We start from the raw sequence: 24,415 nt of genomic DNA, 5'->3' as shown, positions 1-24,415 counted from the left end.
TCGTGGAGCTGGTGGCTACTGATCAGCAGAACAGTAACTCTTTCTCTTGGTCTTTTAGGTGCCCAAAGCAGTGGTGGACACAGCATTCGACTCTGGATCGAGGAGGTGAGTGGAACTGGGTGGGGCCCTTTTGAGGCGGTGGGCGTAGTATAAGCGGTTGTTGATGGCTGAAGCGCACCTTATTGGTGACACCGTTTCCGATTTTCCTTTCTTTCTGATTGCAGGGAATGAAGAGGAACGTGCCCGTCAGACAGCGTGGTGTTTTGCTGGACATAGATCCAAAACCACCATCCCTCAGGAAGATAAGTTGAGGGACTGAGCTGAAGTGTTGAGGTTGGGAGTTGTTGCAGAAGGGATTTGGAAGTTTTCTGAGCAAAAGCTGGTGTGGGCTGCCTGTTGATTGGGGCAATATCTCAGCATGCGGGTTTTGCTTTGACTTTTGCAGGTGCCACACAAAGCCACGTATTGAGCGGTCGGAGAAGGTGAGATGGTTGCGGGCTGGCTCATCCAGAGATTTTACTTCAGCTCGGTTAAGGGTTTCCCTTTGTTTTTGCAGGTGCTGCGCTTGCCACCTTTGGAGCCAGAAGAGCGCTGGAGGTGAGACGGGATGGTAACGAGGAGGCTTGATCTGACAAGCAGAATAGGAATTGTGTCTCCTGGTGTTTCAGGTGCCAGAAGCGATGGTGGCCATAACGTGTGGAAGGAGAAGGTGAGCAGGGTGAGTCGGAGGTTATGAGGAGCGTGTGGAAGGGGTTGGTATTTAGCTGACGTCCTATTTCTGGTGGCACTGCCGTTTGTTATTGCAGATGACGAGGAGGAACTTTGTGGTTTTGGGAAGATCCCCATCAGCCGATGCGGGTTACTTTTCTGTCCAGTGCTTCAAAGCCCCAGATGTTTGAAAGGTAAGAGAAAGGGAGGATGGTTGGGGAGGGTCTGTGTAGAGGGGTCAAGGTTAGGAATCGCTGGCTCGGGTTTTAAAGGTACTGTAGGGGAGCGGGTTGTCCAGCAGCGGTGCCCTTTGGGTGGTTGATGGGAGCCTGTCCCTCCCTGGCATGATGCTAGCAAGTTCCAGGAACTGAATGAGCGTTGGAGGTGAGGTGGTAGTGCAGGGCTTGTGGAGCTAGTGTCTTCTCTCAAGCAGAACAATAGTTTTGTGCCTTTTAGGTGCCCTGAATGACGACGCCTACAGCATCCAACTCTGGAAAGCGTGGTCGAGTGGGACTTTGCAGGGCTCTTCTGCAAAGCCGGGACATTTGGAAGGGAATGGGGCTAGCTGACACTGGACTTATTGCTGAATATTCTGGTAGGTGTTTTGGTGTTGTGGTTATGTGTGTGGAGTTTTTTTCTTTGCTTGTTTTGGTGTGACTTTTTTTTTTTTTAATGCAGGTGGCAAAGGGGAACCTTGCAAGTTGAGGATTATCCTAGGCCGCTCCTGTCTATTTTCCTGGCTAACCACGACTTTGGAGAGCCAGTCCTCTGAAAGATAAGTTGAGGGACCAGTGGTGTAGAGGGGTCAAGGCTGGTGGGAGTTGTGTAGGGGAGAGGGCAGTCTGGGAGCAGGCTCCTTTGGTCAGATGAAGGAAGTGGGTTAATTTCTGATGCGATGCCAGTGTGGGCAGGGCAGCTCCAGCCTTGGTGTGTGGTGGCGTGTAGTTTGTGTTGTATGTGTTTGTCTTAAAGCTTCCTCAGGTCTTGATGTCCTCTCGGAGCAGGTCCCACATCTTGACCATCATCCCTGCAAGGCCTTTACTCATCAGCACAGTCCTAGTCAGCAGCAGCATCTTGTTGTGTGACAAGTTTGAAGTGTTGATAGGTCTTGATTCTGGGAAGCTTCCTGATGGTCATCTTCTGAAACATCATTGCCACCTGCATCAGCATCATCTCTGGTCATGGATTTTCCCAGAGTGGGACTTTATTCCCCACATCCTCGTGTCATCAGGTCTTGAAGCCCGGGTTCTTTGGCATCCCTTGATTCAGCCCCTCGTTTTGCAGTTGCATTGCTGTAGGTCGTCTTACCCAACAGTCTTGGATCCCAGAGATATTCTTTTTGCTTGGTGTTTTCTTGAGATCACGTCTCATGATTTGCAGGGCTGTGTCTGGAGATGGTCTGAGTGTTTGGCTTGGAGCTGCTCTTCCCAGAGTTTGCCGGAAGAGTCATAACTGAATAGTTCATCTATTGAGCAGTATTCCAGTGACTTGTGTATCACTGTTTTTCAGATCCCATGTGACAAGGATGTACATGAAAGAGCAGGAGGAGAGAAGAGCACCATCCAAAGGTTAGTCAGTGTTGGGTGTTGGAGCGAAGGTCCCTCTCCTGGCTACCTGACCCCATTATGGTTTGTTTGTCCTTTTGCAGGTGAGAGCAGCCAAGGAAGCAGAATATCTGTTCCCAAGGTGGCTCTGGCAAGGTGAGCAAAGGAACTGGAACAGAGCAAAGGTGAGCAGAACAGGAACTGTTTCTCTTGGTGTTTCAGGCACCCCAAGCAACGGTGGCGATAGCGTTCAACTCTGGAACGAGAAGGTGCACTGTATACCATGGGGCTTCTGTGAGGAGGTGAGTGCAGCAGAAGTACCGTGTGTTGGCTTAGGTGGGACTTGTGCCAGCGCTGTTTGTGATCTGTGGGTTGTGTTTTTTCCTTTTCTACGTATAGGGGATGAAGAGGAACTGTGCGACTGGAAGCGTATCTCAGTTAAACAATGTGGTTTTCATTACTGACCGTGGCTTTGTGTTGCTCTCGCTCTTGAAGATAAGTTGAGGGCCCAGGGGTGGGTGGGGAGGGGCTGAGCAGAGGAGTCGAGGTTGGGAATTGCAGGTGGTGTTTTGAAGTTAGTGTAGGGGAGAGGGTTGTCTGGGAGCAGCCCCCTTTGGGTGGGTGAAGGGAACAGGTTACTTTTCAGCATGATTCCAGCATGGGCAGGGCAGCTCCAGCCTTGGTGTGTGGGGCTGTGTGTTTTATGTTGCCAGTCTTGGTTGTCTTAGAGCTTCGTCAGGCCTTGATGGTCCTCTGTGTCCTCACGGAGCGAGTCCTTCATCTTGGGCATCCTCCCTGCAAAGCCTTTCCTGATCAGCACGGTGCCGATCAGCAGCGTGTTATTCCGCACGACGAGTCTAAATTGCAGATCGGTCTCTTGACTTGAAAGTTTCTTGAAGATTGTCTTTAGCAATGTCATTCTCAATTGCATTGTCATCTGATCTCTGTCCATCCAGTTTCCCTGAGGGGGACTCGGTCCCCGCATCCTTGCATCCCCAGGCCTTGAAGGCAGCTTCTCGGGCATCTGTCGCTTCATTCCCTCGCTTTGCAGATGGATCTCTGTAGGTCTTATTGCCCAAAAGTCTTGGATTCCAGAGTCCCTCACAGGACGAGTAATATTGAACATCATCCCCATGGTGTTGAACACATTTAGTCATATCTGGATCCTTCTTTTTTTGCATCTTGCAAATTTCTTGATAGGCATCTTTTGTAATCTTCTTTATGAACGAATGAGCATCTCTGGTCATAAATTTTCCACATTTGCAACCTTGTCTCTGCATCCTTAGGTCTTGATGCTAGTCTTCTTGTACATCTGATATGTTATTTTGAAGAGTAATTATTGTAACAGGAAGTGTTCTATGACACTTGATGTCACCATGGGGCCTCCTTGCCTCACCCTTGCATCCCTGTAGATCTTCTTGGCCAACTTCTTGGAGCCCAGAGTAATTCTTGTTGGGAGTTTTATATTAATGTTTCATCTTGTAGTTTGCAGTGGTGTGTCTTGAGTTGGTCTGTGTTTGTGTGTTTGGCCTGGGGCTGCTCTGCCCAGATTGTAGAGTTGGGGATATTGAAAAGCCATAAGGGTCTCTGGTGACGTTTGCCTTGAGTTTTTAGGCCACAATTTTACAGTGATCTTAGGTGGAGCAGCCATAGTCAGGCTGGGTGAGCAGTTGCTTTGATGGTGATGAAGGTGATGGGACCTTCATGAGAGTGCAGGAGATTGACCCTCTCAGTAGTTAACAGTTGTATGTGTATGGGTTTAAAGTTTTGGGGCTGTGTTTATTAATGGCATGAGGGTAGTAGTACACTAGATGGGTTTCCTAACTAGGATTGAGATGTCTGGAATTGTCTGTCCATTGTTCAGCATTTCAGTGACTTGTGTAACACTTTCTTTCAGATGCAAAGGACAAATATGCACTTGTAAGAAGAAACGAGGGAGCAGAATGCAGTCAGGTCAGTCAGTGTGTAGTGCTGGAGGGATTGTGCTTCTGGTAGCTACCTGATTACAGTGTGTGTTTAAGTCATTTTGAAGGTAGAAGCAGTAAGCGAAGTGGGATAGTCACTGAAGGTGACTGGGGTGAGGTGAGTGATGACTAGTGGGACCAAAGAGCAGTTATTTTTCGGGTGTGTTGTTGAAGTTAGAAGCATCAGTTGATGTTTATAGGTTCTATTGTAGTCACCGTGTGACAATAAGAAAATTGCAGAGGCTGGATATGCAAATTGCCAAGGTAAAGGAGTAAGAGATGGGGATTGTTGCAGGCAGGGTGCTGTTTGAGGCAGCATCTTGGTACATTCCTTTTGTTTTTTGCAAATATTGTAAGCAGGCTCACTGGGACAAAGCTGCTGACTATAGCAAGTAGTCCGAGGTAAGGTCAGTGTCAAAGAGCAGAGAATAATGTGGCTACTCTGTGAAGCAGTTACTTTTTTGCGTGAACTTTAGGCCGCTTTTGGGACTGGATGAGCATTTGAGGTGAGCTGGGGTAGTAGTGAGGATGAACGTGGAGCTGGTGACTCCCTTCAAGTATAACTGTCATTTTGTCTCTTGATGTAGCTTGGGTTCTACAAACAATGACAGATGCAGTATCTGGCACTGAATGGGTACAGAGCAGGTGAGGGAAAGCCCATGGTGCTAATCACAGAATTACCTCTATTAGAAAAGACCTTCAAGATCATTAGAGTCCAACCATTAACCCAACACTGACAAGAACTTAAGCCATATCCCTAAGTGCTATTTCTATATGACTTGGGGGGTGTCTTTAGGGATGATGAGTACTTCAAGGGATGGTGAAGGAGGTTGAAGCAGAAGAGGTTTGCCAACCCATAGGATTCTTTCAGATGCTTCCTGCTGGCACTCTGCTTTTTTTTTTTTTTTTTTTTTTTTTTTTTTTTTTTTTTTTTTATGAAGACGAGCCTGGTGACTGCAGATGTTACCTGATGTGCCTTTTCTTGAGGAAGGAATCTGATCCCTGGCCTGCTGCAAGCTAAGCTGGGAGACCAGGAACAACTGCCCTTCAGCATGAATATTGATAGAAGATGGGAAGAGAGAGTCCAAAACAGAAATGCCTCTCATTCAAAGATGTTGCATTTTGGAAACTCCCCATCAGAGCAGATCCCAAAAGAGTCTGCGGAAGTCACCGGCAACAAGACTCTTTCCTCCTCCTTCAAAAAAAGAGAAAGTCATTCTCAAGATGGAAGCACAGCACATCTTTCTCAAGTTGATGGTGTTTCTGGCTTTGTGGGTCACAATTGCAGCAGTTGAGATGATGAAAATGCATTCCTCTGCACATTTTGGTACATCCAGATGTATTAACAAATCAGAGAGTCCTTTTTGGTAAGTTTATATACTGCAGCAGTGGGGATTTGTTTGACTCCTGCAGTTTTACCCTCCCTTCTCTCCATCATCCTTCAAAAATTAAAGCCAAAGAGTTATCACAGACTTTTTTTGTATCATAAATGTAACAAAAACAGTTGTGTAAAGTACAAACTGCATTGTTTAGACACTAACAGCCCCTGCTAACATGCTTTAGATCTCGTATTACCTAGTTTAGCTAATTATCTATTCTAAATCTTTGAACAGAGAGACAGCTGGATGCTGCAGGTATCTTTTGCTGGTGTTTTGATGGAGTGCTCTGAAGTACTTTGTTTCTGTCTCCCTCTAAATGGGGTATTTCCCTGGGGGTTTGGTAGCATCTCCTTTGGGCAGCTCTCCCTCCCGGTTGTGTAACACACAAAAAATACCTGGTCAAATTATCCCTGTGTTTGAGATAGAAAATGTAATGGTATCAGTGAACAGTTGTACAAGTTACATGAATGCAGAAAGGAAGTGAAATACTTGCCTATAGAAGTATTTAAATAGGATATGTATAAACATGTGGACACCTCATGAGCAGATGGTGAATTTATATTTTTTACTTTCAGGAGTCATTTTTTACTTTCAGCTTTGTCTAAGCAGGATGCAGCGCCACTACTGTGGCAGCGTGTGTGTAGGTGTCTCTCGTGATACAAGTAGAGGCAGCCATACAGGGTTCTCTACCCCAGCAGTGGAATAAGGAAGGATGGAAGCTTTTCCTGCCCCCAGCAAGAGCGTTGCTTTGATGTTACGAATGTAATGACAAATCCTGCCTAATAGTCTTCATAGATGTGTTTTAAGCACTGGAGTTACAGTGGGGAGGGGTAAAGGGCTGTGAGGGCTGTCAGGGTGTCTGGTAGAGGTGAGGGGGGAGTGTGGGACCAGGAGGGACGGGGGATATTTTGCTCCAGGGATTCTGTGTGAGTGTATCAAAGCTGATGTATAGGTCAAAGCAGATATTAGATGTGTAAATGGGTATTTAAATGCTTGCCGGCTTGCTGACAGACACCAGTCCTCCAGCAACTGGAAACAGCATGTGAAGCAGCCAAACAAACTCTCTATTTTGGACCTTTAGAAACCGGATGTTCCCCATTACTCAGCTGCACTCTATGTTCTTTTTTTGTCCTCGTGTAACCAGAAGGAGCCAGACAGTCAGCTGCTCCCTGTTCTCTGTAGTGAAATGAGGCAACCAGGTGCCACTAATTGCCAGGTAGTGGGCATGAGCTTGTGTTAAACCCACCTGTGCCTGATTACGGCAGGCCCCAACTGCGCAGGAGCAGGATTAGGGGGCCAATAAAAGGTGAGGCCTGGAGCACAATCTCACTCAGCTCATTCCTGAGCAAGCCAGGAGATAGAGCTACTGCTCTGGAATCAGCTAACCTGAGCCAGGCTCGGCAACCCTGACGGCAATAAACTCAGAGCACTATTCGTGAGTTTCTGCTGAAACGCCTGTTTGGACCTCGGAGCGCCGTGCCCTAAGAGAGGTTCGTCTTGCAACAGTTCTCTCTTTTGGTCCTCCAGCAACAAGGTAAGGTGGGGCTTAATGGATAAGAGGTAATGGAGAAATTCTGATTGGACATAAGTTCATTTTCCACCATGTGGACAGTAAAAGATTGGAATGGTCTCCCAGGAGAAGCGGTAGATTCCTCCCGTTGTAGAAAGTGTTAAGACATCGAATCCATAGTATTAAGTAGAGGGATGGACCAGATAGTCTTTGAGGGCCCCTTCCAACACGAGTGATTAAATGAATCTATGAAGTAAGAGAGAAAATTGACAGGTTTTGGCGAAGATCCGAGGATCTCCCAGATGGTGTGTTTCTACGCTCAGGGGACATTGGGGGCTCTTAAATTTTTAACTTTCAGTTTGTCCGATTTCCGGAGACTCATTAGTAGTTTTTCGTTAAAAAGATGGCCGACTTCCGGTAACAAGACGGCCGACTTCCGGTGACTAATTTGTAGTTTTCCGGTAAAAAGATGGCCGACTTCCGGTAGCAGAGTAGCCGACTGCCGGAGACTCATTTGTAGTTTTCCGGTAAAAAGACGGCCGACTTCCGGTAACAAGATGGCCGACTTCCGGAGACTCATTTGAAGTTTTCCGGTAACAAGATGGCCGACTTCCGGTGACTAATTTGTAGTTTTCCGGTAAAAAGATGGCCGACTTCCGGTAGCAGAGTAGCCGACTGCCGGAGACTCATTTGTAGTTTTCCGGTAAAAAGACGGCCGACTTCCGGTAACAAGATGGCCGACTTCCGGTGACTCATTTGTAGTTTTTCGCTAAAAAGATGGCCGACTTCCGGGAACAAAATGGCCGACTTCCGGAGACTCATTTGTAGTTTTCCGGTAAAAAGACGGCCGACTTCCGGTAACAAGATGGCCGACTTCCGGAGACTCATTTGTAGTTTTCCGGTAAAAAGATGGCCGACTTCCGGTAACAAGATGGCCGACTTCCGCAGACTCATTTGTAGTTTTTCGCTAAAAAGATGGCCGACTTCCGGGAACAAAATGGCCGACTTCCGGAGACTCATTTGTAGTTTTCCGGTAAAAAGATGGCCGACTTCCGGGAACAAAATGGCCGACTTCCGGGGACTCATTTGTAGTTTTTCGGTAAAAAGATGGCCGACTTCCGGGAACAAAATGGCCGACTTCCGGAGACTCATTTGTAGTTTTTCCCTCAAAAGATGCCGATTGCCGGTCAATGGTTTTGTATCTTCTTATATTCAGTGCGTGGCAGTGTGTATTTTCCGTCTGTGGATTTTTCCGTCTGTGGATTTTTCCGTCTATGGATTTTTTCCATCTGTGGATTTTTTCCGTCTGTGGATTTCCCATCTGTGGATTTTTTTCATCTGTGGATTTTTTTCATCTGTGGATTTTTGCCGTCTGTGGATTTTGCCGTCTGTGGAATTTACCGTCTGTGGATTTTTTTCGTCTGTGGATTTTCTCGTCTGTGGATTTTCTCGTCTGTGGATTTTCTCGTCTGTGGATTTTTGCCGTCTGTGGATTTTGCCGTCTGTGGATTTTTTTCGTCTGTGGATTTTACCGTCTGTGGATTTTACCGTCTGTGGATTTTTCCGTCTGTGGATTTTTTCTGTCTGTGGATTTGCCGTCTGTGGATTTTTCCGTCTGTGGATTTTGCCGTCTGCGGATTTTTTCCGTCTGTGGGTTTTTCCGTCTGTTGATTTTTATCCGTCTGTGGGTTTTACCGTCTGTGGATTTTTCCGTCTGTGGATTTTGCCGTCTGTGGATTTTTCTCGTCTGTGGATTTTTCCGTCTGTGGATTTTTTCGTCTGTGGATTTTGCCGTCTGTGGAATTTTCCGTCTGTGGGTTTTTCCGTCTGTGGGTTTTACAGTCTGTGGATTTTTACCGTCTGTGGATTTTACCGTCTGTGGATTTTACCGTCTGTGGATTTTGCCGTCTGTGGATTTTGCCGTCTGTGGATTTTGCCGTCTGTGGATTTTTCTCGTCTGTGGATTTTTCTCGTCTCTGGATTTTGCCGTCTGTGTATTTTTTCCGTCTGTGTATTTTTTCCGTGTGTGGAATTTTCCGTCTGTGGATTTTTTCGTCTGTGGATTTTGCCGTCTGTGGATTTTCCGTCTGTGGATTTTTCCGTCTGTGGATTTTTTCCGTCTGTGGATTTTGCCGTCTGTGGATTTTGCCGTCTGTGGATTTTTCCGTCTGTGGATTTTTCCGTCTGTGGATTTTTTCGTCTGTGGATTTTTTCGTCTGTGGATTTTGCCGTCTGTGGATTTTGCCGTCTGTGGATTTTTTCCGTCTGTGGATTTTGCCGTCTGTGGATTTTGCCGTCTGTGGATTTGCCGTCTGTGGATTTTTCCGTCTGTGGATTTTTTCCGTCTGTGGAATTTTCCGTCTGTGGATTTTACCGTCCGTGGAATTTTCCGTCTGTGGATTTTCCTCGTCTGTGGATTTTTTTCATCTGTGGATTTTTTTCATCTGTGGATTTTGCTGTCTGTGGATTTTTCCGTCTGTGGATTTTTTCCGTCTGTGTATTTTGCCGTCTGTGGATTTTTTCCGTCTGTGGATTTTTCCGTCTGTGGATTTTTTCCGTCTGTGGATTTGCCGTCTGTGGATTTTTCCGTCTGTGGATTTTTTCCGTCTGTGGATTTTTTCGTCTGTGGATTTTTTCGTCTGTGGATTTTGCCGTCTGTGGATTTTGCCGTCTGTGGATTTTTTCCGTCTGTGGATTTTGCCGTCTGTGGATTTTGCCGTCTGTGGATTTGCCGTCTGTGGATTTTTCTGTCTGTGGATTTTCTCGTCTGCAAATTTTCTCTTCTGTGGATTTTTCCGTCTGTGGATTTTTCCGTCTGTGGATTTTTTCCATCTGTGGATTTTCTCGTCTGTGGATTTTTTCCGTCTGTGGATTTTTCCGTCTGTGGATTTTTTCCGTCTGTGGGTTTTACCGTCTGTGGAATTTTCCCTCTGTGGAATTTTCCGTCTGTGGATTTTACCGTCTGTGGAATTTTCCGTCTGTGGATTTTCCTCGTCTGTGGATTTTTTTCTCTGTGGATTTTTTTCGTCTGTGGATTTTGCTGTCTGTGGATTTTGCCGTCTGTGGATTTTTCTGTCTGTGGATTTTGCCGTCTGTGGGTTTTTCCGTCTGTGGATTTTTTCCATCTGTGGATTTTCTCGTCTGTGGATTTTTGCCGTCTGTGGATTTTCTCGTCTGTGGAATTTTCCATCTGTGGATTTTTGCCGTCTGTGGATTTTTGCCGTCTGTGGAATTTTTCTGTCTGTGGATTTTTTTGGTCTGTGGATTTTACCGTCTGTGGATTTTACCGTCTGTGGATTTTTTTCGTCTGTGGATTTGCCGTCTGTGGATTTTTCTGTCTGTGGATTTTGCCGTCTGCAAATTTTCTCGTCTGTGGATTTTTTCCGTCTGTGGATTTTGCCGTCTGTGGAATTTTTCCGTCTGTGGATTTTTTCCGTCTGTGGATTTTTCCGTCTGTGGATTTTTTTCGTCTGTGGGTTTTACCGTCTGTGGATTTTTTCCGTCTGTGGGTTTTTCCGTCTGTGGAATTTTCCGTCTGCGGATTTTTTTCGTCTGTGGATTTTTTCCGTCTGTGGATTTTTTTTGTCTGTGGATTTTCTCGTCTGTGGATTTTACCGTCTGTGGATTTTCTCGTCTGTGCATTTTTCCGTCTGTGTATTTTTCCGTCTGTGGAATTTTCCGTCTGTGGATTTTCTCATCTGTGGAATTTTCTTTCTGTGGAATTTTCCGTCTGTGGATTTTACCGTCTGTGGATTTTTCCGTCTGTGGATTTTCCTCGTCTGTGGATTTTTTTCATCTGTGGATTTTTTCCATCTGTGGATTTTGCCGTCTGTGGATTTTTCTGTCTGTGGATTTTTCCCTCTGTGGATTTTGCCGTCTGTGGGTTTTTCCGTCTGTGGATTTTTTCCGTCTGTGGATTTGCCATCTGTGGATTTTTTCTGTCTGTGGATTTTCCCGTCTGTGGATTTTGCCGTCTGTGGGTTTTGCCGTCTGTGGGTTTTGCCGTCTGTGGATTTTTCCGTCTGTGGATTTTTTCCGTCTGTGGATTTTTCCGTCTGTGGATTTTTCCGTCTGTGGATTTTTTAGGTCTGTGGATTTTGCCGTCTGTGGATTTGCCGTCTGTGGATTTTTTTCGTCTGTGGATTTTTCCGTCTGTGGATTTTGCCGTCTGTGGATTTTTTCGTCTGTGGATTTTCCGTCTGTGGATTTTACCGTCTGTGGATTTTTTCATCTGTGGATTTTGCCGTCTGTGGATTTTGCCGTCTGTGGATTTTGCCGTCTGTGGATTTGCCGTCTGTGGATTTTTTTCGTCTGTGGAATTTTCCGTCTGCGGATTTTTTTCGTCTGTGGATTTTTTCCGTCTGTGGATTTTTTTCGTCTGTGGATTTTCTCGTCTGTGGATTTTACCGTCTGTGGATTTTCTCGTCTATGGATTTTGCCGTCTGTGTATTTTTCCGTCTGTGGAATTTTCCGTCTGTGGATTTTCTCGTCTGTGGAATTTTCTGTCTGTGGATTTTTCCGTATATGTATTTTACCGTCTGTGGATTTTTCCGTCTGTGGATTTTCCTCGTCTGTGGATTTTTTTCGTCTGTGGATTTTTTCCGTCTGTGGATTTTGCCGTCTGTGGATTTTTCTGTCTGTGGATTTTGCCGTCTGTGGATTTTGCCGTCTGTGGGTTTTTCCGTCTGTGGATTTTCCTCGTCTGTGGATTTTTTTCGTCTGTGGATTTTTTCCGTCTGTGGGTTTTACCGTCTGTGGGTTTTACCGTCTGTGGATTTTGCCGTCTGTGCATTTTGCCGTCTGTGGGTTTTTCCGTCTGTGGATTTTTTGCGTCTGTGGATTTGCCATCTGTGGATTTTTTCCGTCTGTGGATTTTCCCGTCTGTGGATTTTGCCGTCTGTGGATTTTGCCGTCTGTGGGTTTTGCCGTCTGTGGATATTTCCGTCTGTGGATTTTCCCGTCTGTGGATTTTGCCGTCTGTGGATTTTTTCCGTCTGTGGATTTTTTTCGTCTGTGGATTTTTCCGTCTGTGGATTTTGCCGTCTGTGGATTTTCTCGTCTGTGGAATTTTCCGTCTGTGTATTTTGCCGTCTGTGGATTTTTTCGTCTGTGGATTTTCCGTCTGTGGATTTTTCCGTCTGTGGATTTTTCATCTGTGGATTTTTCCGTCTGTGGATTTTGCCGTCTGTGGATTTTGCCGTCTGTGGATTTTGCCGTCTGTGGATTTTGTCGTCTGTGGGTTTTTCCGTCTGTGGAATTTTCCGTCTGCGGATTTTTTTTGTCTGTGGATTTTTTCCGTCTGTGGATTTTTTTCGTCTGTGGATTTTCTCGTCTGTGGATTTTACCGTCTGTGGTTTTTTTCCGTCTGTGGATTTTGCCGTCTGTGGGTTTTGCCGTCTGTGGATTTTTTCCGTCTGTGGATTTTGCCGTCTGTGGAATTTTCTGTCTGTGGAATTTTCCGTCTGTGTATTTTACCGTCTGTGGATTTTTCCGTCTGTGGATTTTCCTCGTCTGTGGATTTTTTTCGTCTGTGGATTTTTTTCGTCTGTGGATTTTCTCGTCTGTGGATTTTCTCGTCTGTGGATTTTACCGTCTGTGGATTTTTTCCGTCTGTGGATTTTGCCGTCTGTGGATTTTGCCGTCTGTGGATTTTTTCCGTCTGTGGATTTTGCCGTCTGTGGAATTTTCTGTCTGTGGAATTTTCCGTCTGTGTATTTTACCATCTGTGGATTTTTCCGTCTGTGGATTTTCCTCGTCTGTGGATTTTTTTCGTCTGTGGATTTTTTCCGTCTGCGGATTTTGCCGTCTGTGGATTTTGCCGTCTGTGCATTTTTTCCGTCTGTGGATTTTGCCGTCTGTGGATTTTGCCGTCTGTGGATTTTTTTCGTCTGTGGATTTTCTCGTCTGTGGATTTTTCCGTCTGTGGATTTTCCGTCTGTGCATTTTTTCGTCTGTGGAGTTTTCCGTCTGTGGATTTTGCCGTCTGTGGAATTTTCCGTCTGTGGATTTTTGCCGTCTGTGGATTTTTGCCGTCTGTGGAATTTTTCTGTCTGTGGATTTTTTTCGTCTGTGGATTTTACCGTCTGTGGCTTTTACCGTCTGTGGACTTTTTTCGTCTGTGGATTTTTTCATCTGTGGATTTTGCCGTCTGTGGTTTTTCTCGTCTGTGGAATTTTCCGTCTGTGTATTTTGCCGTCTGTGGAATTTTCCGTCTGTGGATTTTCTCGTCTGTGGAATTTTCTGTCTGTGGGTTTTTCCGTCTGTGGATTTTACCGTCTGTGGATTTTTCCGTCTGTGGATTTTCCTCGTCTGTGGATTTTTTCAGTCTGTGGGTTTTACCGTCTGTGGATTTTTCTGTCTGTGGATTTTGCCGTCTGTGGATTTTGCCGTCTGTGGGTTTTTCCGTCTGTGGATTTTTTCCGTCTGTGGATTTGCCATCTGTGGATTTTTCCGTCTGTGGATTTTCCCGTCTGTGGATTTTCCCGTCTGTGGGTTTTGCCGTCTGTGGAATTTGCCGTCTGTGGATTTTTGCCGTCTGTGGATTTTACTGTCTGTGGATTTTTTCCGTCTGTGGATTTTTTTCGTCTGTGGATTTTTTCCGTCTGTGGATTTTTTTCGTCTGTGGATTTTCTCGTCTGTGGATTTTACCGTCTGTGGATTTTCTCGTCTATGGATTTTGCCATCTGTGTATTTTTCCGTCTGTGGAATTTTCCGTCTGTGGATTTTCTCGTCTGTGGAATTTTCTGTCTGTGGATTTTTCCGTCTGTGTATTTTACCGTCTGTGGATTTTTCCGTCTGTGGATTTTCCTCGTCTGTGGATTTTTTTCGTCTGTGGATTTTTTCCGTCTGTGGAATTTACCGTCTGTGGATTTTTCTGTCTGTGGATTTTGCCGTCTGTGGGTTTTTCCGTCTGTGGATTTGCCATCTGTGGATTTTTTCCGTCTGTGGATTTTCCCGTCTGTGGATTTTGCCGTCTGTGGATTTTGCCGTCTGTGGAGTTTTCCGTCTGTGGATTTTTTCGTCTGTGGATTTTTTCGTCTGTGGATTTTTCCGTCTGTGGATTTTTTCCGTCTGTGGATTTTACCGTCTGTGGATTTTTCCGTCTGTGGATTTTCCTCGTCTGTGGATTTTTTTCGTCTGTGGATTTTTTCCGTCTGTGGGTTTTACCGTCTGTGGGTTTTACTGTCTGTGGATTTTGCCGTCTGTGGATTTTTTCCGTCTGTGGATTTTTTTCGTCTGTGGATTTTTTCGTCTGTGGATTTTGCCGTCTGTGGATTTTCTCGTCTGTGGAATTTTCCGTCTGTGTATTTTGCCGCCTGTGGATTTTTTCGTCTGTGGATTTTCCGTCTGTGGATTTTTCCGTCTGTGGATTTTTCATCTGTGGATTTTTCCGTCTGTGGATTTTGCCGTCTGTGGATTTTGTCGTCTGTGGGTTTTTCCGTCTGTGGAATTTTCCGTCTGCGGATTTTTTTCGTCTGTGGATTTTTTCCGTCTGTGGATTTTTTTCGTCTGTGGATTTTCTCGTCTGTGGATTTTACCGTCTGTGGATTTTTTCCGTCTGTGGATTTTGCCGTCTGCGGATTTTTTTCGTCTGTGGATTTTTTCCGTCTGTGGATTTTTTTCGTCTGTGGATTTTCTCGTCTGTGGATTTTACCGTCTGTGGATTTTCTCGTCTATGGATTTTGCCATCTGTGTATTTTTCAGTCTGTGGAATTTTCCGTCTGTGGATTTTCTCGTCTGTGGAATTTTCTGTCTGTGGATTTTTCCGTCTGTGGATTTTCCTCGTCTGTGGATTTTTTTCGTCTGTGGATTTTTTCCGTCTGTGGATTTTGCCGTCTGTGGATTTTGCCGTCTGTGGGTTTTTCCGTCTGTGGATTTGCCATCTGTGGATTTTTTCCGTCTGTGGGTTTTACCGTCTGTGGATTTTTCTGTCTGTGGATTTTGCCGTCTGTGGGTTTTGCCGTCTGTGGAGTTTTCCGTCTGTGGATTTTTTCGTCTGTGGATTTTTCCGTCTGTGGATTTTTCCGTCTGTGGATTTTTTCCGTCTGTGGATTTTACCGTCTGTGGATTTTGCCGTCTGTGGATTTTCCTCGTCTGTGGATTTTTTCCATCTGTGGATTTTTTCCGTCTGTGGGTTTTACCGTCTGTGGGTTTTACCATCTGTGGATTTTGCCGTCTGTGGATTTTGCCGTCTGTGGGTTTTTCCGTCTGTGGATTTTTTGCGTCTGTGGATTTTTTCATCTGTGGATTTTGCCGTCTGTGGATTTTGCCGTCTGTGGATTTGCCGTCTGTGGATTTTTTTCGTCTGTGGAATTTTCCGTCTGCGGATTTTTTTCGTCTGTGGATTTTTTCCGTCTGTGGATTTTTTTCGTCTGTGGATTTTCTCGTCTGTGGATTTTACCGTCTGTGGATTTTCTCGTCTATGGATTTTGCCGTCTGTGTATTTTTCCGTCTGTGGAATTTTCCGTCTGTGGATTTTCTCGTCTGTGGAATTTTCTGTCTGTGGATTTTTCCGTCTGTGTATTTTACCGTCTGTGGATTTTTCCGTCTGTGGATTTTCCTCGTCTATGGATTTTTTTCGTCTGTGGATTTTTTCCGTCTGTGGGTTTTTCCGTCTGTGGATTTTTTGCGTCTGTGGATTTGCCATCTGTGGATTTTTTCCGTCTGTGGATTTTGCCGTCTGTGGATTTTGCCGTCTGTGGATTTTGCCGTCTGTGGGTTTTGCCGTCTGTGGATATTTCCGTCTGTGGATTTTCCCGTCTGTGGATTTTGCCGTCTGTGGATTTTTTCCGTCTGTGGGTTTTTTTCGTCTGTGGATTTTTCCGTCTGTGGATTTTGCCGTCTGTGGATTTTCTCGTCTGTGGAATTTTCCGTCTGTGTATTTTGCCGTCTGTGGATTTTGCCGTCTGTGGATTTTGCCGTCTGTGGGTTTTGCCGTCTGTGGATATTTCCATCTGTGGATTTTTCCGTCTGTGGATTTTGCCGTCTGTGGATTTTGCCGTCTGTGGATTTTGTCGTCTGTGGGTTTTTCCGTCTGTGGAATTTTCCGTCTGTGGATTTTTTTCGTCTGTGGATTTTTTCCGTCTGTGGATTTTTTTCGTCTGTGGATTTTCTCGTCTGTGGATTTTACCGTCTGTGGATTTTTTCCGTCTGTGGATTTTGCCGTCTGTGGATTTTGCCGTCTGTGGATTTTTTCCGTCTGTGGATTTTGCCGTCTGTGGAATTTTCTGTCTGTGGAATTTTCCGTCTGTGTATTTTACCGTCTGTGGATTTTTCCGTCTGTGGATTTTCCTCGTCTGTGGATTTTTTTCGTCTGTGGATTTTTTCCGTCTGTGGGTTTTACCGTCTGTGGATTTTGCCGTCTGTGGATTTTGCCGTCTGTGCATTTTTTCCGTCTGTGGATTTTGCCGTCTGTGGATTTTGCCGTCTGTGGATTTGCCGTCTGTGGATTTTTTTCGTCTGTGGATTTTCTCGTCTGTGGATTTTTCCGTCTGTGGATTTTCCGTCTGTGCATTTTTTCGTCTGTGGAGTTTTCCGTCTGTGGATTTTGCCGTCTGTGGAATTTTCCGTCTGTGGAATTTTCCGTCTGTGGATTTTACCGTCTGTGGAATTTTCCGTCTGTGGATTTTCCTCGTCTGTGGATTTTTTTCGTCTCTGGATTTTTTTCGTCTGTGGATTTTGCCGTCTGTGGATTTTGCCGTCTGTGGATTTTGCCGTCTGTGGAATTTTCCGTCTGTGGATTTTTGCCGTCTGTGGATTTTTGCCGTCTGTGGAATTTTTCTGTCTGTGGATTTTTTTCGTCTGTGGATTTTACCGTCTGTGGCTTTTACCGTCTGTGGATTTTTTTCGTCTGTGGATTTGCTGTCTGTGGATTTTTCTGTCTATGGATTTTGCCGTCTGCGGATTTTCTCGTCTGTGGATTTTTTCCGTCTGTGGATTTTGCCGTCTGTGGAATTTTTCTGTCTGTGGATTTTTTCCATCTGTGGATTTTCTCGTGTGTGGATTTATTCCGTCTGTGGATTTTTCCGTCTGTGGGTTTTTCCGTCTGTGGATTTTTTCCGTCTGTGGGTTTTACCGTCTGTGGATTTTTTCCGTCTGTGGGTTTTTTTCGTCTGTGGATTTTCTCGTCTGTGGATTTTACCGTCTGTGGATTTTCTCGTCTGTGCATTTTGCCGTCTGTGTATTTTTCCGTCTGTGGAATTTTCCGTCTGTGGATTTTCTCATCTGTGGAATTTTCCGTCTGTGTATTTTACCGTCTGTGGATTTTTCCGTCTGTGGATTTTTCCGTCTGTGGATTTTCCTCGTCTGTGGATTTTTTCCGTCTGTGGATTTTTTCCGTCTGTGGGTTTTACCGTCTGTGGATTTTTCCGTCTGTGCATTTTTCTGTCTGTGGATTTTGCCGTCTGTGGATTTTGCCGTCTGTGGGTTTTTCCGTCTGTGGATTTTCCCGTCTGTGGATTTTGCCGTCTGTGGGTTTTGCCGTCTGTGGATATTTCCATCTGTGGATTTTTCCGTCTGTGGATTTTTCCGTCTGTGGATTTTTTCCGTCTGTGGATTTTTTCCGTCTGTGGATTTTGCCGTCTGTGGATTTTTCCGTCTGTGGATTTTTTCGGTCTGTGGATTTTGCCGTCTGTGGATTTTGCCGTCTGTGGATTTGCCGTCTGTGGATTTTTTTCGTCTGTGGATTTTTCCGTCTGTGGATTTTGCCGTCTGTGGTTTTTCTCGTCTGTGGAATTTTCCGTCTGTGTATTTTGCCGTCTGTGGAATTTTCCGTCTGTGGTAGATTCGAGGTTTGTTGTCAAATGCAAAGCCGTAGGCCGATCGTTGGTGGTGCTGTGGGTGGGGTACCATGTGAGTGTTAGGGCCAGCCAAAGTTTTCAGTGGTCACTCTTTGCATGTGTTCTGCAGTCTCAGTCGTTCGGATTTTGGGGCCCTTTGAGCAATATTGGAGAATGGCTGCCGAGGGCTGGTAGATTCGAGGTTTGTGGTCAAAGGCAAAGCCGTAGGCCGATCGTTGGTGGTGCTGTGGGTGGGGTACCATGTGAGGGTTAGGGCCAGCCAAAGTTTTCAGTGGTCACTCTTTGCACGTGTTTTGCAGTCTCAGTCGTTCGGATTTTGGGGCCCTTTGAGCAATATTGGAGAATGGCTGCCGAGGGCTGGTAGATTCGAGGTTTGTGGTCAAACGCAAAGCCGTAAAAACCCACAGACGGCAAAACCCACAGACGGCAAAACCCACAGACGGCAAAAACCCACAGACGAAAAAACCCACAGACGGCAGGACCCACAGACGGCAAAACCTACAGACGGGAAAAACCCACAGACAGCAAACCCCACAGACGGCAAACCCCACAGACGGCAAAACCCACAGACGAAAAATCCCACAGACGAAAAATCCCACAGACGAAAAAATCCACAGACGAAATAATCCACAGACGGAAAAATCCACAGACGAAAAAATCCACAGACGGAAAAATCCACAGACGAAAAACCCACAGACAGCAAAACCCACAGACGGGGTTTGCTTCACAGGGAGTGTTTATTCCCAGGAGGGCAGGGCTTCATGCAAAGGGGGTGTGTATGACGGTGGGGTTCCCATTACAGGGGGTGTGTCCACATACAGGAGGACAGGGGCTTTATATAAAAGGGGTGCGTCCCCACCAAATGGGGCGGGGTTTGCATAACACAGAGGGTGTGTCCACTCAGGAGAAGGGGACTATAAGGAAAGGAGGTGTGTCCACAGCCAAATTTGGAGGGGTTGGAAGGTGGGACTTAACACAAAAGGGGCATGTCCACAGCGAACGGGGTCAGGGTTTTTAAATCACAGAGGGTGTGTCCACTCAGGAGAGCGGGGCTATAAGGAAAAGGGGCATTTGCACAGCCAAAGTAGGAGAGGTTTTCCATCACACTGTGTGTGTTTATTCCAAGGAGGGCAGAGCTTAATGCAAAAGGTCGTGTCCACAGCCAAAGTTGGTGGGGATTGTATAAAACAGGGAGTGTTTACTCCCCTGAGGGTGGGGCTTAAGGCAAAGCGGGAGTGTCTGCACCCAAAGGGGATGGGGTTTGCATTCCTCAGAGGGTGTGTCCATTCAGGAGGGCGAGACTATAAGCCAAAGTAGGTGCGTCTGCACCAAAAGTGGGTTGGGTGTGCCCCACATGGGGGAGTGTCCATCTGAAAAGGGTGGGGCTTAACCTGAAAGGAGTGTGTCCCGACCCAAAGGGACATTTTTTCTGTCCCGCAGAACTGGAGTTAGATTTGTGGGGCTGCTGCCCCACAGCTTTCCAGGGGACCTGGCCTCACTGACCAGTGAGCATGACCCACAGCTGCCTGCCTGCCCCATAGATATAGCTGTGCCCCATAGAGTTCATCAGGTATGCTTGTTGGACCCTCCCTATGAAGTCTTATGCCTGGTGACATCACTGCACTTTTCCTAGGGCCAGGCTATGTAGTCTAGGTTTTGTACTACGCAGTGGAGTTTGAAGGATAAATCTAAGTAGAAGTATCTTTAACAAATAAAAAGTTTTAACTGTGTGTCCTTGTAGAACAGCAGAGGAGCAGGCTTGTGTGGAGTGCTGCAGGTTCCCAGGCACTCACTGACCCTGAAGAAGAAAAAAGAGCTGTTAATAACTTAAGGAATTTGCTATCTGGACGATGTTATGTCCTGAAACCCAGTACTTCTGGTGGGAACGGGTAGATAAGGTTTTTTATGTTTGTAGGAAGAGCACTTTGATGTGTAAATTGTAGATCAATCAATAGATATTGGGATAGTATGTAAGTCTTGTGAGCCACACCATCAACAATTCTGATTGTGCACAGCAATTGGAGTCTCTTCCTTCATGTCTTCAATCATGTCCTAATTAAAAAAGACTTGAAAATGTAGTGAAGGAACCCTATGGCTACAGGAACATCCCAGCCCTGTGATGTGGCTTTCCTTGTCGACCATGGCTTCAGGTGCCAACCCCCCCGAAAAATAAGTGGAACCATGTGTGGGGAAGGGCTTGGAGGGAGGGGTGGGATGTGGGGGATCTGAGGAGTCTGGTGCTGAAGAGATTGGCAGTGGCTGTTGTGATGCTCATTTGCAGCACTGATTGTGGCTTGGTTCCCTGCTGCCTTCTTGTCATTGTGGCCCTGTCCTTCTACTCCTCCCCCTATGGCTGTGGCCTTCTCCTTTTTTCCCAGGCCATCTTCTTTTTCTGTCTCTCTCTCTGTCTCTCTCTCTGTCTCTCTCTCTGTCTCTCTCTCTCATGCTTTTCTCTTGCCTTTTCTCTCTTTCTCTGGCTCTGAGCCTTCTCCCAGCTCTGCTGGGATTTTTGAGAAGCCTAAATGAACCTTTTCCTGCCTTCAGAGTGCCCTAGTGGGGGTGGGGGGCTGTGGTTGTGGGTTGTTGGCAGACCCTGGGGACTGAGCTCCCAGCTGTGGCAGGAGCAGGGGATGATGTTCTCTGAAGGGCTCCAGCTGGGGTTGGGGTAGCCCAGGTGTGGCCAGTCAGGTTGATGAGGGGGCTTTCCCAAAGGACTCTGGGGAGGGTATAGAAGCCTGCACCTCCACTCAAGGGCTCAGTCTGCTTGGCAGTTGTGGTGTGCTTGGAGCTCCTCAAGGTAAGAGGAGGAGGGCTGGGGGCTTTTGGCTGGTGCAGTGGTTGTTTCCTCCATCTTGGTATTTTTTGGTTCCCCAAGTGGTAATGCCTGCAGTGTTCAACTCTAGAATGAGAGGGAAAGGGGAACACCCAGGGGGTCTTTGGAGGAGTTCAGCATTCTCTAAGAGGTCAGTGTTTACTGATGTGGGACTTGCTTGTGGTACTGTTGGTTGGAAATTTTTTCATGGCACCTGATGAAGAGGAACCCTGTGGCTACAGGAACATCCTAGCCCCCTGACGTGGCTTTCCTTGTTGACCATGGTTTCAGGTGCCAACCCCCCTAAAGATAAGAGGAACCAGGTGTGAGGAAGGGCTGGGCAGGGAGGGGGAAAGTTGAGAATTGCAGGAAAGGTGTTGGAAGTTAGTGTAGGGGAGAAGGCTGTCCAGGAGCAGCCCCCTTAGGTCAGGTGAAGGGACCAGGTTAGATTCCAACACGATGCAAACATGGGCAGGGCAGCTCCAGCCTTTGTGTGTTTTGGTGTGTAGTTTCTGCTGTTTCTTTGTTGTCTTAGAGCTTTCTACGGCCTTAGTGTCCTCATTGTGCTCACAGAGCAAGTCTTGCACCTTGGGCACCATCCCTAGGGTCTAAAACACCTTATCAGCACATTCAGTAATGCTTTGTCTTGCATAACAAATTCACAACATGGAACAGTCTTGTATATCGTAGCTTTCTCAAAGGTTGTCTTCTGACATGTTCTTCCTAACTCCATCAGAATCTCTAATTGTGGATTTTCTTAAACTGGGACCGGTTCCCTGTGTCCTTAGGTCTCGAATCCAGGCTTCTCATTTACCTGTCATCTAAGCTTAGAAAGTAGCTTCTTTAAAAGGCGATGTTGTTCGACACTCTTGGGGCCACAATGGAGCCTCCATGCGTCACTGTTGCATCCCTGGATGTCTTCCAGCCGAGCTGTCTTGGATCCTGGAATCATTCATCTGACTGTGAGTTTCCTCTTGAGGTCGAGTCTTGTGGTTTGCAGCGCTGTGTATTGGGTTGGCCTCAGTAGTGAGAGTTTGGCTTGGAGCTGTCCTGCCCACATTGTAGGGTCAAGGGCCCTTGGAAGAGTCTCAGAGGAATTGTCCATGTGTTGAGCAGCATTCTGTAGACCAAAGGTTGGTGGGCTGCAGGAGCAGTTATTTCTCAGATGTTGTATTGCTGTGGAAGGCATTCGCATCCCCTGCTTTTTGTGCTTTTTGGGAGCCCTCCAAACCTCATTTTGGCACCCCACAAGGCTGGCAGGCAGACGGGCGAGGGGCCAAGGTAAAGGAGCAAGCGGGAGGTGAATATCACAGTGGGCTGCCTGTTGTTTTAGGCATTATCTCGGCATGTGCTTTTCCTTTGACTTTTGCAGGTGCCACACAAAGCCACGGGTTGAGGAGCGGCCAGAGAAGGTGAGACGGTTGCGGGCCGGCTCATCCAGAGATTTTACTTCAACGCGGGTAAGCGTTTCCCTTTGTTTTTGCAGGAGCTGTGTGTGCCACCTTTGGAGCCAGAAGAGCGCTGGAGGTGAGACGGGATGGTAACGAGGAGGCTCGATCTCACAAGCAGAGCAGGGCAAGTCGGGGGTTATGAGGAGCTTGTGGAAGAGGTTGGTATTTAGCTGATATCCTATTTCTGCTGGCATTGCTGTTTGTTATTGCAGATGGTGAGGAGGAACTTTGTGGTTTTGGGAAGATTCCAGTCAGCCGATGTGGGTTACTTTTCTGTCCAATGCTTCAGAGCCCCAGCCGTTTGAAAGGTAAGAGAAAGGGAGGATGGTTGGGGAGGGTCTGTGTAGAGGGGTCAAGGTTAGGAATCGCTGGCTCGGGTTTTAAAGGTACTGTAGGGGAGCGAGCTGTTCAGAAGCGGTGCCCTTTGGGTGGTTGATGGGAGCCTGTCCCTCCCTGGCATGATGCTAGCAAGTTGCAGGAATTGAATGAGCATTGGAGGTGAGGTGGTAGTGCAGGGCTTGTGGAGCTAGTGTCTTCTCTCAAGCAGAACAATAGTTTTGTGCCTTTTAGTTGCCCTGAATGACGAACCCTAACCCAAACCTGGAAAGCGTGGGTGAGTGGGACCCCGGAGGGCTCTTCTGAGAAGCTGGGCCATTTGGAAGAGAACGGGGCTGGCTGATGTTGGACTTACTGCCGAATATTCTGGTAGGTGTTTTGGTGTTGTGGTTATGTGTGTGTGTGTGGGTTTTTTGGTTCATTTTTTTGGTATTGTGGTGTAATTGTTTTTATTATTTTTTTTTTTTTTTAAATGCAGGTGGTGAAGGGGAACCTAGCGAGTTGAGGATTATCCTGAGCTGCACCTGGTTTTTTTTTTTTCCGGGCTAACTGTGGCTTTGGAGTGCCAGTTCTCTGAAAGATAAGTTGAGGGCCCGGGGAGGGGGTGGGGAGGGGCTGAGCAGAGGAGTCGAGGCTGGGAATTGCAGGTAGTGTTTTGAAGTTAGTGCAGGGGAGAGGATTGTCTGGGAGCAGCAACCTTTGGGTGGGTGAAGGGAACAGGTTACTTTTCTGTACGATTCCAGCATGGGCAGGGCAGCTCCAGCCTCGGTGTGTGGAGTTGTGTGATTTGTGTTGTCAGTCTTTGCTGTCTTAGAGCTTCGTCAGGCCTTGATGGTCCTCTGTGTCCTCACAGAGCAAGCCCAGCATCTTGGGCATCCTCCCTGGAAAGCCTTTCCTGATCAGCACGGCGCTAATCAGCAGCGTGTTATTCTGCACGACGAGTCTAAATTGCAGATCGATCTCTTGACTTGGAAGTTTCTTGATGATTGTCTTCTGCAATGTCATTCTCAATTGCATTGTCATCTGATCTCTGTCCATCCAGTTTCCCCGAGGGGGACTCATTCCCCGCATCCTTGCGTCCTCAGGTCTTGAAGGGGGCTTTTCGGGCATCCGTCGCTTCATTCCCTCGCTTTGCAGACGCATCGCTGTAGGTCTTATTGCCCAAAAGTCTTGGATTCCAGAGTCCCTCTTCTTGCTGCGAGTTTTATCTTGAGCTCAGGTCTTGTGACTCACATGGCTGTGTCTCATATTGGTCTGTGGGTGTGAGTGTTTGGCTTGGAGCTGCCCTGCCTGCTGTGTAGGATGAGGGGCTACGGGAAGCGCCACAACCTGACTGACTTGGTGCTGAGCAGCTTTCCAGTGATTTGCTAATCCTGTTTTTCAGGTCCCAAGTGTCAATGACTAGCAAGAATCCGATGGAGGAGGAGAGGAGGCGGCCACCCAAAGGTTGGTTAGGGCGTGGAGTTGGTGGAAAGGTGCCCCCCTTGGCCACCTGACCACGTTATGGTTTGTTGTCATTTTGAAGGCGGAAGCGGCGAGCGAAGCGAGATACGGGTACCGGAGGTGGCTGTGGCAAGGTGAGCAAAGGCCGGTGGGCTGGAGGAGCAGTTATTCTCAGGTGTTGTATTATTGGTTGGTCATGAACATCCCTTGTTGTTTGTGTTTTTTTTCAGGTGCGCTGCTAACCTTGTTTTGGCACCCCAAAGAGATGGCAGGCAGATGGGTGAGAGGCCGAGGTAAAGAAGCAGGAGATGGACGTCACAGTGGCCTGGGTGTTGTTGGGGTCAATATCTCAGCGTGTGCCTTTTGCTTGGACTTTTGCAGGTGTCACACACAGTGCTGGAGTAACAAAACCATGTCTTGAGGAGCAGTTGGAGAAGGCGAGATGGCTGTGGGCTGGGTCAGCCATGTG

At 46.8% G+C, this 24,415-nt stretch overlaps 1 long non-coding RNA gene across 1 annotated transcript; it reads left to right on the top strand.

Moving 5' to 3' along the window:
* The first annotated feature begins 647 nt into the window (after positions 1 to 647).
* LOC139806532 (uncharacterized) lies at positions 648 to 23,092 on the top strand. Its single transcript, XR_011730273.1, has 4 exons — positions 648 to 709; positions 807 to 902; positions 1,165 to 1,303; positions 22,982 to 23,092. It is a non-coding gene; the product is annotated as an uncharacterized lncRNA (long non-coding RNA).
* Positions 23,093 to 24,415: the final 1,323 nt, after the last annotated feature.

This window comes from Heliangelus exortis, chromosome 22, assembly GCF_036169615.1.
Source record: "Heliangelus exortis chromosome 22, bHelExo1.hap1, whole genome shotgun sequence".
Taxonomy (NCBI): Eukaryota; Metazoa; Chordata; class Aves; order Apodiformes; family Trochilidae; genus Heliangelus; species Heliangelus exortis.
Note: the sequence above shows the minus strand (reverse complement) of the source record. Positions and strands in the feature narration are given on the sequence as shown.